At 41.4% G+C, this 12,318-nt stretch overlaps 1 protein-coding gene across 1 annotated transcript in view; it reads right to left on the bottom strand.

Annotated features, from left to right (window-relative positions):
- dpr12 (defective proboscis extension response 12) overlaps positions 1 to 11,440 on the bottom strand; it is a 127,516-nt gene extending 116,076 nt beyond the window's left edge. The window contains exon 1 of the mRNA XM_043424010.1: positions 10,074 to 11,440. The gene's annotated coding sequence lies outside the window, so the exon portion shown is untranslated. The remainder of the gene's footprint in view (positions 1 to 10,073) is intronic.
- Positions 11,441 to 12,318: the final 878 nt, after the last annotated feature.

Genomic DNA, 12,318 nt, shown 5'->3' with positions numbered 1-12,318 from the left:
TGTGGTTTTCTTATATATCTCCCAGTAGGATAAAACTTTCGATCACCGATATTCGGATAGTCCGATGTGCTGGGAAAGCTCGCGTATATTTGTCTTCTCCCTTTCTACCTTCCATTCACCGCTGCCTCGTTTTTTCTCTTTTGCTTTTTTTTTACTTTTTTTTTTATTTTTTTTTATCTCCGTTAGTCCTGGTCTCTTTTTCTTTTTCTTCGCCACTCGGGGGTTCTTCTGGGGTGATCTGTCTTGGAATTCGTGAGTACCTATCGGATGCATCCCCAAAGTACAAGGCAGTATCTCGTCTTGAATGAAAGCACCTAAAGCCGATTCTTGCTCATTTTTTACTGATGAAACACGCCTCCCGAATGAAGTCTACATTTCCGATTGGGCTTCGTGCATTAGTCATCTATTGGTTGCGCCCATACAAAGCGTACAGGATCCATCAAAGTTTTAAGCTCCTGGAAAATTCTGTGATTAAATAAAGATGGGAGTGAAATTGGTGAAAATTACTGCATTATTGAATCACTGCGTTTGTTTGAACTCGAAACAAAGATTTTCAGCGAAAGACGAAGCGTCTTGGAGTTGAAGCACGAATGGGAAAATGTTGGATATAATATAATAACGGGCGCAATCAAAGAACGTTGAAAAGAAACAGCTTTACGAGTTCATCCTTCATTCGGGAGATTCTACGTCAATAGCTCAAATGGATCGCCGTTAAGATTCATTCCAGTACGAACTTAATGTTCCTCTCGACATTCGCCGACAGAGTCCCGTCGAGATAAACCTACAAATGATCTTGGACACGTAGAATAACGATAACAGAAGAATTGCCGGAAAGTGTACTGGTGGAGGAGAACAATTCGATGTTTCACGAGAAATGAACGCCGGACGTAACGGAAAAGAGAATGAGAGAAAAGGGCACAAAGAAAAGCTCACTAAAGGAATGGAAGACACGCGATGGTTTTCCCTTAAAGAGACAATACTTAGCTGCGCGTATGTGCCGCAGGGCTGATTTCCTTGATCCACGGAGTGAGAATGTGCTGGAAAGAAGAGCGAGGACTGATGGCCAACGAGAAGTTGGAGGCTCAAAGAGACGGGGGAGATGGACTGGAGAATAACAAGAACAAGAACCGGCTAGATGAGCTTTTCCGAGGCACCGCCGGTCAGGGGCTAAAGTAGCGAGTGTAAACAAAAAAGAAAGGGAGGAAACCGGGCGGAGTAGAGGAGGAAAGAAAGAGGCAGATTTGGCAAGGGGAATACCGAGACGGAAGAACGCCTCGACGTAAACCTCGAGCGATAAACTCTCGAAGTGATCCTCGGGGAAATAAAGTTCCTGCATACTCTGAATAGCGAGATAGAGAGAAACAGAATAGAGTAGTAGCGAATGTGAGTGCGGAAAAAAGCGCGCATTACCCGCACGATCGGCATTGCTTGCCCGATCTCATCGAATTACCCGTGCTCCGGATTGCGAGCATCAAACATACACGTCATAATGAATACACACGTTAATATGTAGCGTGCGAAAAATTGCAAGGGTTTGTCCAATATCACACAATGGTGTTTTCTACTTCAGGGCGGGCTCAACGCTAATGGAAATTGACACGAGTCTAAACCACGTACGAGGTCGTACTACTATTTTCTTGGAAAATAATTGAGAGTAGGCTAAGTTGCATACTGGATATAAAGTTGCCTCAGAACGTATCATCATGTTTCGCAGTTTTATAACTTTATAACCTATGAGATATGGACTCGTAGCCGATTTTGGATCGAGCCTATTTTTCAATTTTTATTCCAAAATTAAGTTCCGCACAGCGCATCGATCAAAGTGATGAATAATTGAGTCACGACCCAAATCTGCCAAGTCCCGAGGTATTTTCAACGCGTATCAATTATTAGTTTCCATGTGCATGCGTCGTTATATATTTTTTCAAAATTTTGGTTTCTTTCTCGTAACTTAAACTCGGTCACGGATGATCGATCAGAACATCATATTTTTCCGATAAAATTGAGGCAAAGCCGAGATTATCAAGTTCTGTCATAGAACGATATGTGTGTTGAAGCAAAAAGACGGCTGTATAACATCGATGCCTCTGGACATCCTTGGAAAATTGCTCCTCAGTCTAAAGTCGTAGGGAAGACAAGATTGAACCCCGAGTCAATATATTCGTCGGTAGAGATGAACAAGTACAATCTGTGACCTGACTCACAATCGACTTTTGTGGCAAAATAATAATCTCTCCATCAGTCACTGGTATGACCTCGTTTCAAAAGGACACTGTGAAAACACGACGGGAATTAAGAGCATGGATCAGTCGCCTAACCTCACTTGGAATTTTCAAAATCGAATTTCTTTGACACAGTTCGACCGATTATAAAATAAGGCTCTGTTGTCAGCCCATGCAGGGCGATGGCAAAAATGGGCTGACCTTTTTATTATTTCGACCGGGCGAGCGGTGTGGAAAATTTCACTTTCAAAATTTGCATTTATCTCTCTCGCACTCATGGTTGCGATATATCGACCGATCCATGCTCTTAAGGTAGTTCGATGGCTAAATATCGTATAGAAAATAGGGTGCCTCCCCCCTTCCTGTGCGAACATTATTCGTTGTGAAATAGGCTCCAAGAAGCATTCAAATTATCGTTAACGATCGATTTTAATTAAAAATCGTAAGAACCGTTATCGAGTTATTTCGATTCACATTTTTTGTTTGACGATTACCGTGTGTTCAGATGGAGTAAACCTACTTTTTTTTTTAATAATCGGTCGTTAGATTTTTCTGCGCGACATAAATTTTTTTCAAAATTTCCGTAAGAAATCGGGTTTTGCTATTGAACAATCTTAAGAGCTCCGGACCTCAAGGGATCGAGAGAACCCATTCAGGCCCAGTTGGTACGTTTCTGCGTATCATTCGAAGTAAAACACTCCTCAAAAATAGGGTAGAAAATAGTGGAGCTGCCAAATGAGCGAGTGTAATAAATTTTTTACGTTCAGATGTAAAGCGGCCTCCGTTCGAGCCGGGCATATCAAGATAGATCGAACGTTTACTGGTGTAAAGTAGCGAAATAACTATCCACACTTTCGGTTAACGATTCGAGAATAGGCTCAACGAAATAATCGTACCTCGAACCACATTCGGTTGCATCGTGTCCAATTGAGTTTTAAATTTAATTGAGATATGAAGCGAAAGGTCGCTAAAAAGTGAGGTTTCGAACGAAAGTTTAAACGAATGTCAGGAATCGGTTACATTTTTGGATGTTGCACATTCTTTGATCAAGTTACTTCAACTCGTTTGACTTTAATAACTATGTACTGCCAACCTGGTTAACCCGCCTCACTGAAGGGTGCTGAATGAATTTCACCAGTTTCGTTACCAAAAAAAAAACGTCCGCAACGATATTTTCTCGGAAAAATAGTCTGAATTTAACTGCATTGCAATAAATCGTCCCTTTTGTCCACGTAACTATTTCGCGTTGGCTATTCTGCTCTCTCTCTCTCTCTCTAGCCTCGGTTAGGTTTCGGATGAGTTTTACTCACCGATCACAAACATGCTTGTGCAGAAATCCACCAAAAGTTAAAACCTTTGACGAAAAAACGTTGGAAGCGAGCAAAGAGTATCAGTTTTCCTGTTCGATGAAACGCAGCAATAAGCAATTCGACAACGTTTTCCAACAATTCGAGTTACCGTACATGTAACCTGGATATACGCACAGGCAGATTTTTCTCCCAAACTTTTATCATTTCACTTTATGCAGTGAGATTCAGCTTGCAATTTTTTCGTATACCAGGGAACAAAAAAACGAGTATATAGATCGTATGAAATTTTAGCTCGTCCTCGTTTCCCGTGAAAATGTCAAAATATATATATAAAAAAAAAAAAGTGCAGCCGACTAGTACGACAAGATCCCTGAGGAATGAGGCAAAAACAGAACTGACTTTTACGATAAAATTCATCGAATTTCCGTCAACATTTGAACGGAACTCACACACGCGCACTCCCGAATGTAATATTCTTGTCGACGGAGCATAGGAGGGGCTTCGAGTTCGATTGCTGATTGGATATCGAGACGGGAATAAACGAAAAAATACAAATACAATAAAAGAGTAATGGGGAGGAAAAAAAGTGCTATTGTGAGATATTTTGCCGAGGATTGGGATTTTGCCCATTGCGATATAGCCGATATTGATGCAAATGTATATACGTCGATATCCATAGAGTACGTGCTATCGTTGCATCTGCATACATATAGAACATTGTATACATTACCCACGTGTGTTCATATACACATAAACGTGATATCTCGGTCAGCGATGAGCCCATTTGGCTAACAGGGCGTCGATTGAAACGCCTCGTAGAAAATCGATTTTACGTACGTGGTGAAAAAGAGGAAGGGGCAAAAGAGAGGAAGAGAGAAAGATGCCTATAGAGAAAGAGAATAATCCCACCTAGTTACCTCGTAACAAGCTGTGATTGACGATTCTACAATTCGATCGCTCTTGCAATCGCTTTTTTAAGAAATATATGTTTTCAGCGGAATAGTACTCGGTCGTATAGAAATCTTTAGAGACGGATACAAGAATCAGCATTCGTCACAATCGATGGATGCATCGATTCGGTTTTATCATTCGATAAGTACTGAACAAGGTCGATAAATAAAAATCGGTAGAAAGGCTTATGAGATCTGAAGGATGGAATTGAGTGAATGTAACTACGAAAGCTTTGTCGAAAATACACGCGAATGAAGCTTTCTAACGGGGAGAAGAAAATTTCAAACTGTCACGATGAAGAGCTTGTGATAAAATTCACGACGATAAGTAAATATACTCTTGGCAATATTTCTTGCGGATTACAAAAATCTTGCTAAGAATCACCTTTGCTCGATCAATAATGCTTCGATTCAAATCTCTGAGCTTGCCTATTGATCTCACCGTGGAAAGAAAGCTCTATTTGTGGATGAATAGAATCAGGTCATTCGATTTTAGCAGCTCCGATGAGATGAGTGCGAATGAGTGGTTAAAAATGATACTTTTGCTTAAAAACGATACGTTGCACACCTTCAATCTTCAGATGCAATCTCAAGGCCATTTTTTATGGCCATCATTCAATGAACTTTTTCGGTCGAGAATATTGAAAATTTTCAACTTCAGCAACCAAATTCTTTCAGTACTTACAACAAAAAGGTTGTTTCCATCGTGCAGTTTTTATCGAATAATTAAGCATCGTTATTCGTGAATAACGATGCTTAATTGAATGTCAATTACCGCAGCTGATCCGTTTTTTTCAACCCAATGGTAACCGAAATTTTCCCATCCAGATATCGCAGTTGTCTCATCTATAAATTACCAATAATTCGACACTACACTCTGTAGTTAATGGTCGGAGATGGCGGTAGGCTACTCATTGGCTACTATCCAACCAAATGTTTGAAAAAAAACCTCAAAGGCTAAAGAATGACCGTTCGAAACGGATTCAACAAGTCGTCAGCGAGTAGAGCAATGTCTTTGAAGGATAAAAAAACTGTACATTTACTCGAAACACTCTCAATCATGCAGCAGTTCTGCAGAGGGAATACGAAGCTGATAAATGTCAGGAAAATAACTGGGTTGCTAAATTAGGGGGAATAAAAGCTTGCTACATTTATTGAATATGAATGAAAAGTAAGTGCGAATGATGGTAATGGGGAAAAAGTATTGGAAAAAAAAACGTAAGAAAACAGTAAAAAGGGTGCTGGCATCCAAAGAAATTTGTGTCCTTTTTTTTGTCATACGTACATTTCCCGCAATTGTGAATAATCCGAAAGCATAAATGAGCGATGCAAACGTGTCCCGACTACCCATGAAACGTGTTACGATGAAATGTCGAATTATACACGAACGTCACGTGCCTAGCTCAAGATTACTTTTAACATTTAATTAAGGTCAATAATTACACGGTTATGGAATGAGATTTTGCGATGCCAATATAAGCTCGGCACTGTGGGCTTTAATTAAAACTTTTGCGAAATTTCAAGAGAACGTACACTAACTAAAATGCATTTATATTTCAACGTGAATCCTCGAAAAAATTATGATCCTGAGAAAAAGAAGGCATCCATCAATTTCTCGTTTATAACTTTATAATTGTTACGGAATCCGTGCTCATGGATGGAGATTCATCAAAACGATCAAACGTTGCACTTCGTTCGAACTCAATTATTGCGGCAATTTAAATTTTTTCAAATGTTTTCTATATGCCACAGACATAAACGGAAAAATAAGTCGTATCGTAAAATGTCAGAGCGTCTCTAATCCAAAAGAAATAGAAATCTTAATGAATCCAAACGTGTATATTCTAACCAGATTTAAAATAAACCTGAAAAGCCTTAGCGTCGTAATGGTGAGAATTCCGAGGAGATTTTTACCGCTACGGAGATATCGCCGGAGAGAAGTCGACGTGACGTCGAAAGAAAGGATAATAGAAAATGAGACAGATACGAAGAGGAAGTGGGAAGTAGAAAGAGAGAGAGAGAGAGAGTGAGAGGGATAAAGAGACAGAGAGGAATAAGGAGTTCAATTATCGGGAACTTCGAAACCGCTGGATCGATTTGATTGAGGACAGCGTACGTCAGGCTCCGCGCGGGTTCTTTTGATTGATGCTTGCGGAATGGAATTTTCACTTGTTTTATCATTCGTCAAGGGTATAGGACTGTTTTCTGCCACTCGTTTTTGCCCGTCACAATGCACTGACAGGCAAAATAGACTCAACCTACTTTAACCGGTTTACCCATGTTCATTGTATATTATCTCGCTTCTTCAATGAATTTTATTCGTCATCGAAGGAAATTTATCATTCGTCAAGTACAAAAACAACCCTGATGACTTTTGGGGACTGAAAAAAAGACCAAACCGTTTTTCGCTCTTTTCATACGTCAAATTTGGAAAAAATCACCAAATTGATAGTTTTTTTATGTTATTTTTTTATGAATTTGGTTTTTTATGGATTTAGCAGAACTTGATTTCCATAAGTTAATATCCGAGTCAGCCAGCTGATTATGAAACGACTCTATCGAATCTTTTCCCCGAAAAATTGAACATCCGGAGAACAAGGTTTCGGTTGCCGCGCGAGCTGCCAGGGGACGCTGAAATTGAATTGATCATCGTGCACTTCGAACGGGGGTGATGATAATCGTGAATCTACCGTCCGGAACAGGGAACGAGTGACGTTCAGAATATAGAGATGATAACAACGATGATTATATAAATGTTCACGAGGGCTGTCTGCATCGAAGTGTAACCGTCTGGAGTCAAGTAGACGATGAGTGTGTAACTTTTGGACAATCGAATGGATGAGAAGAGCAAACAAAAAAGCATCCCTCGGGTCAGTCTGATGGATACAAGGGAAAGGTTGGACCCTCGTAAAATTAACGCGGTCACGAACCATCGTCCCTTCGAGCGGTTCCTCCGTGCGATGGTTCAACGGGGCGCAAGTGCTCGAGGGTTGGAGGTGTACGTGGCTATATACAGGGGCTGTGAAAGCGAAGGCTGCGCGATTTAACGGGGTATAGAGGCGAGAGGGCGCAGAAAGAATTTAACCCGTAAAAGTATAATATCCTCGTTTGTCACTGGAAGCTTGTTCCTTCAGCGTTAGCGTTTTTCGAGGTCTCATACGAAATCACGAAATAACCGACTCCCCCGTGCCTTTAATTCGATGCACCTACTCACGAAATTTCGCGAGAGTTATGAATGAAGGAAAATAAGTGTTTTTATGATTTCCATAAATTCGCATAAAATCTGTGCCGTTTTGAATAAACGCGTTATGTATCATGTCGCTTATTTCTTTCTCCCTCTTTCTCTCTCTCCGGAGAACGGAGAAAAGCTCGGCTCTTACATAACGTATAAACGGTGATGAGGAACGAGCCGAGAAGAAAAAAACGAACGCCCACAATGAGTATACGGTTGAGGGGACGAAACCGGCCGCAGGTTTGACATGCTACGTATACTTAACATAATTGAAATGTACGCTCTTATATGTACAAAGGCACTCACGCATTGTTCCGAGTACGGACCCTCCGATAAGTGAAACAAAAAACCTCTGCGGCTACCACATCCCTCCGGCCCTTTTATCCCACCAATACAGCACCTTCTTCGCCATTTTATTCTCATCGAAACCGAGGTCAACGTGTTCAAGGATCAATGTTTATTGCACCGGCATTATCGAAATCTTGCATACATTTCAATAAATTTGCTTCATTTTCTTTATCATTTACCCTTGGTAGAATTTCTTTGATCATGCAAATGCTAGCTCGGTTGGCTCTTCGAGCATTTTTTTTCCCTTGGCACGTGTTAAAAACTATTTTTCCGTATAAAACGTCCCTCGTGGGTTTCATCAATTTACACGATGGTCGACACAAAGCATGGAGTTTAACCAATAAAACAAGTTCTCTAGCCAGACAGTTGAAAGTTTTGTCCGAGAAAATACACGATCACAAATTGATAAAAAGTCGGAATTTTCGAGAATATCAAGCCCCGTGGTTTCCTAATTTTCGTGTGATCACAACGTTTGGCATTAAAAAAGTGACACCGTGTCAAGTGGATTCGATGAGAGAATACCAGATTATCAAAGGCCAACGTAGTTTGGCACGACGTTTGTGAAAATTGTTTATGGCGAGAGTTTCTCTGCGAATATTTCGAGTAACGAATCCGAAAGCGTGGAAAAGCAAATTGAAAGTTATTCATTAGCTTTCCATATACTTAGTGCTTGAAAAACACTCTTAATGAAATTGAATAAATTGCAAAAGGAATTCCTTTCGCATGAAACTGAACGAACGCTCCGTAAAATGACGAAAATACTTCAGAAATTCCACCTGCCAATTCATTACTTCCATTCGATCGAATGTAACTAAAACAAGAGCGCTAATTCACAAAAGTATTCGATATTAACGACTCGTGGAAAAGTTCTCAAACGATACATTTAGTGACGAAGAGATTTTAATTGAAATAATAATGAGAGCATCAAATCGTTGGAAAAAGAAAATAAAACAGTGCGCATCGATAAAACGTTTGGTTCAGTTACCGCTGTCACGAAACACTGCGGATACGTTCAACCAGTGCACGAATAATTTTTTATCAGCCACAAACAAACCTCGAACGGACACCGCTCCATTCGAGCCACAACTTCTGTTTTTTTTTCCAAATATTGATCCGTCCACGGTCACTGGTATTTAAATGTTTTTTTGCCATCGTCGTGTCACAGGTATCCCTAAAATAATGAGCTTTAAGCTTTCAGAAAAATCGGATAACGTTTTGAGAGACATCAGAGAAAAATGAGTAGCGAGATTATCGACTTGAAGCAAAACGTAAATAGAAAATGACAGGGATCTTTAAAACTTTCAGTGAATTTCATTGAGTTTGGCTACAAAATGGATCATTCCTAAGGGTACAAATAAAGAGCTCCAGGTAGAGCTACAATTCTGCTGGTATGGATTAACAATTTTCAGCGTATTTTTGGAAACACCATTGAAACACGATTGGAATGAATTTTTCTTCTTCACTTTTAAACGTAATTTTATTCCGATGATATTCCAGTTCAAGAATAAGAAATTTGAGATTTTTTTTGAACGATCAATGATAAAAATGTTTGCCCTCAAAAAATCGTTGTTTGACACACAATCGAGAAATCTTATCCGCGAAAGAATCGAATCGGCCGAGATATGAAAATCGACAAGAAAATAGGACAAAGTTCAGATTAAATTGCTTTTTCAAATTCGTAGAAACACATACATTGCAGACGATAATTTTTCATTCAACTGACAGTCATTGAAACATTCATCACACGTTTTTTCTCAATACGTGTCAACCCTAACTAAGGAATAATAATGGAGACCACGAGATTTACGATTAGGTGGATTTATTATGAATCAATCATAGCTGAGCCTTCTTCTCCATGGAAAACCTGCGGGTCTTTCGTATCCTCGGAATATATATTTCACAAGGCACTATTACAGGAACGTAGAGAGTGAAAATGCTAAGGAAACGCTCGTATTTCAATATATATTCCTCCTTTGAGACGAAGAATTGTAAGAAGAAAAATAATACTCACTTTCAGGGCGCGCGATGTAAAACGGCAGCTCGTAGAGCTACCGATGTCCGCAGCTTAGAACGAACTCGACTGTGTTTATTTGGTTTTGTTTTTATTTTTTTCCGGGAGTACGGTTGGCTGGTACAGAGAATCACTGGGAGTATCGTATCTCGGTTTTTATCTTTCACGTTTCCGGTTTCTTCTGCATGTACATGACGTCAAACCTCGAGGCCCAAGGCTCTCGAACGTCGACACATGATCCACCCACCAGCAGCACTTTCCACTCTCGGGTCCGGCCACTTTCTTTTTATTTATTTTTTTCTTTTATATCTTTTCCGGTCATTAATTAGGGACGGCGACGTATCCAGCGTGACATAAGTAGTGTGGTTGCAACGGAGAACACGCACGATTTTCGTTTTTTTTTCCCCCAAAAGAGGAAAAATCAACGGAGGGTACGAGAAAGCGAAAAATGAAAAAATAAGGTGGCTGAACGTAACCAAACACGCGATCTAAATCACGACTTGAGGTCGTGGAGCAGAGGACCGAACAAAAGACTAAATGAAGAAACGGAAACGAGGACAGGAAAATGACCACCAAACGCCTGACACACTATACAATGAAAAAAAAAAAAAAAAAAAAAAACTGTTGTGGAAAAGAAACCTTTCACTTTATATCACACGATCCGAAGAGACGGAGCGCACTTTTATTTCAACCACGATTCAAACGAGCAAAGAAAAACAATCGTGAAAAACCGAAGTCACCTCGATCCTGGTGGAAACACACGTGGAAATAAATCTTTCGCCAACAACTGTCACTGGTCCACGGAGAGTTGTCCGTAAGGCAATAAAACTCAATAATTTATTCCACAACGTTCGAAGCAGTGCACCAACCGTTTAAAATCCTGATTACTTGGAGAACGTGTCACAGATATTTGCAACGGAACATCCTTTGAACTTGTTCTCGAAGATACGACAAACGTACTGTTCCCAATAACGGATCTTGATAAACTTCACTCGAAGCGACGACTGTTTATATTAGTATTAATCTATCAATTAGGAGAGCCCCGTGTCTGAGCGAGCACGTCCGTAACCACTTAGCGACTAGGCGCGAAAGCGTGCAGCCCCCTCGCATCAACGAGGTTTGCATATGCCGTGACAAAATCACAGAATTTCAAACGAGCGCGAATTACCCGGAGGATAAAGGAGTTCAGTAATAAAAATGTGACAACGAATGGTCGAATGAAGTAACGGAAAGAAAAAATGATTTGTCGATGGATGTACGAAGAATGAAAAAATTTGAAAACTGCTTGTCGTACAAGACGTGAGAGAGGAAAAATCTTTGGGTTTTAATGCTCGTAAGGTCAGGCAATCGCGGGCACCAGCCCTTCGAGACCCTAGAGAGGATCGCGGAGTTTTTCTTGCGCCTCGGCGCCGCCACCCCTGCACAGGCGCGTTAGGGTAGTTTCTGCGGATCAGTTCGTATAGCGGCTTGGTTCGCGTCAGTGGGAACTGGGTAGGAGACCGGGGTTAGAGAGGGGGATCGGCCAGAAGGTACGGTTGGGGTTTTAAGGGGTGTTCGGGGGCTCGATAGGTGGGTAAAAGGGAGGCGAGGCTGTTTGGGGGTGCACGGGGGAGGGAGAAGGCTGCGGGGCAGTTGGCGCCGTCGGTGGAAGGCGGGAGCGCGGTTCCTTGGCCGTGGGTGACGCTGCTCGGTTTTACGCGCGGGGACGCGCGGTGCTACCGCCGGATGATGGTTTCGTATACACGCATACAGATACTATAAACATACACAAGAGACGACGAACCCGCCCGACACGTAGAGCGACACGACGAGAGGGTAGGGATCGCAATGGCTAGCGCAGGCGTTTTGGCGCACCGACGCATTGATCCCGGGAATTCACGAAGACTAGCGGGAGCTTCAGGTTATACACGGAGCTGGAGCTCTCGCGGTTGTAAACAAAGATGGAGGACAGTGGAAAAAGCAATGTGACCGAGAGCGAGAGAGACAGGAGGAAAGAAAGAGCGAGAGAAGTAGGGAGAAAAGTCTCAACGTAGTAGCCGCCGAGGGAGATTGTAGGGGATGCGAGAACGAGGCGCGAGGAGGGGTGTGCAGTTTCTCAAAAGCTACCGATATATCGGTCGACGCGAGGCTGGAGGGGGTCAGAGGAAAAAGAGGTTTAAAAGTGCGAGTTTACGAGACGAGGGGTGAGACGGAGCAACAACGCGCGGAGCAACCTTCCCTTCGAGAATAAAAAATGAAATTGAAA

The sequence above is a fragment of the Venturia canescens genome, chromosome 7 (genome assembly GCF_019457755.1).
Source record: "Venturia canescens isolate UGA chromosome 7, ASM1945775v1, whole genome shotgun sequence".
NCBI classification, from domain to species: Eukaryota; Metazoa; Arthropoda; class Insecta; order Hymenoptera; family Ichneumonidae; genus Venturia; species Venturia canescens.
The sequence above is the reverse complement of the archived record's forward strand: the minus strand, read 5'-3'. Positions and strand labels throughout refer to the sequence as shown.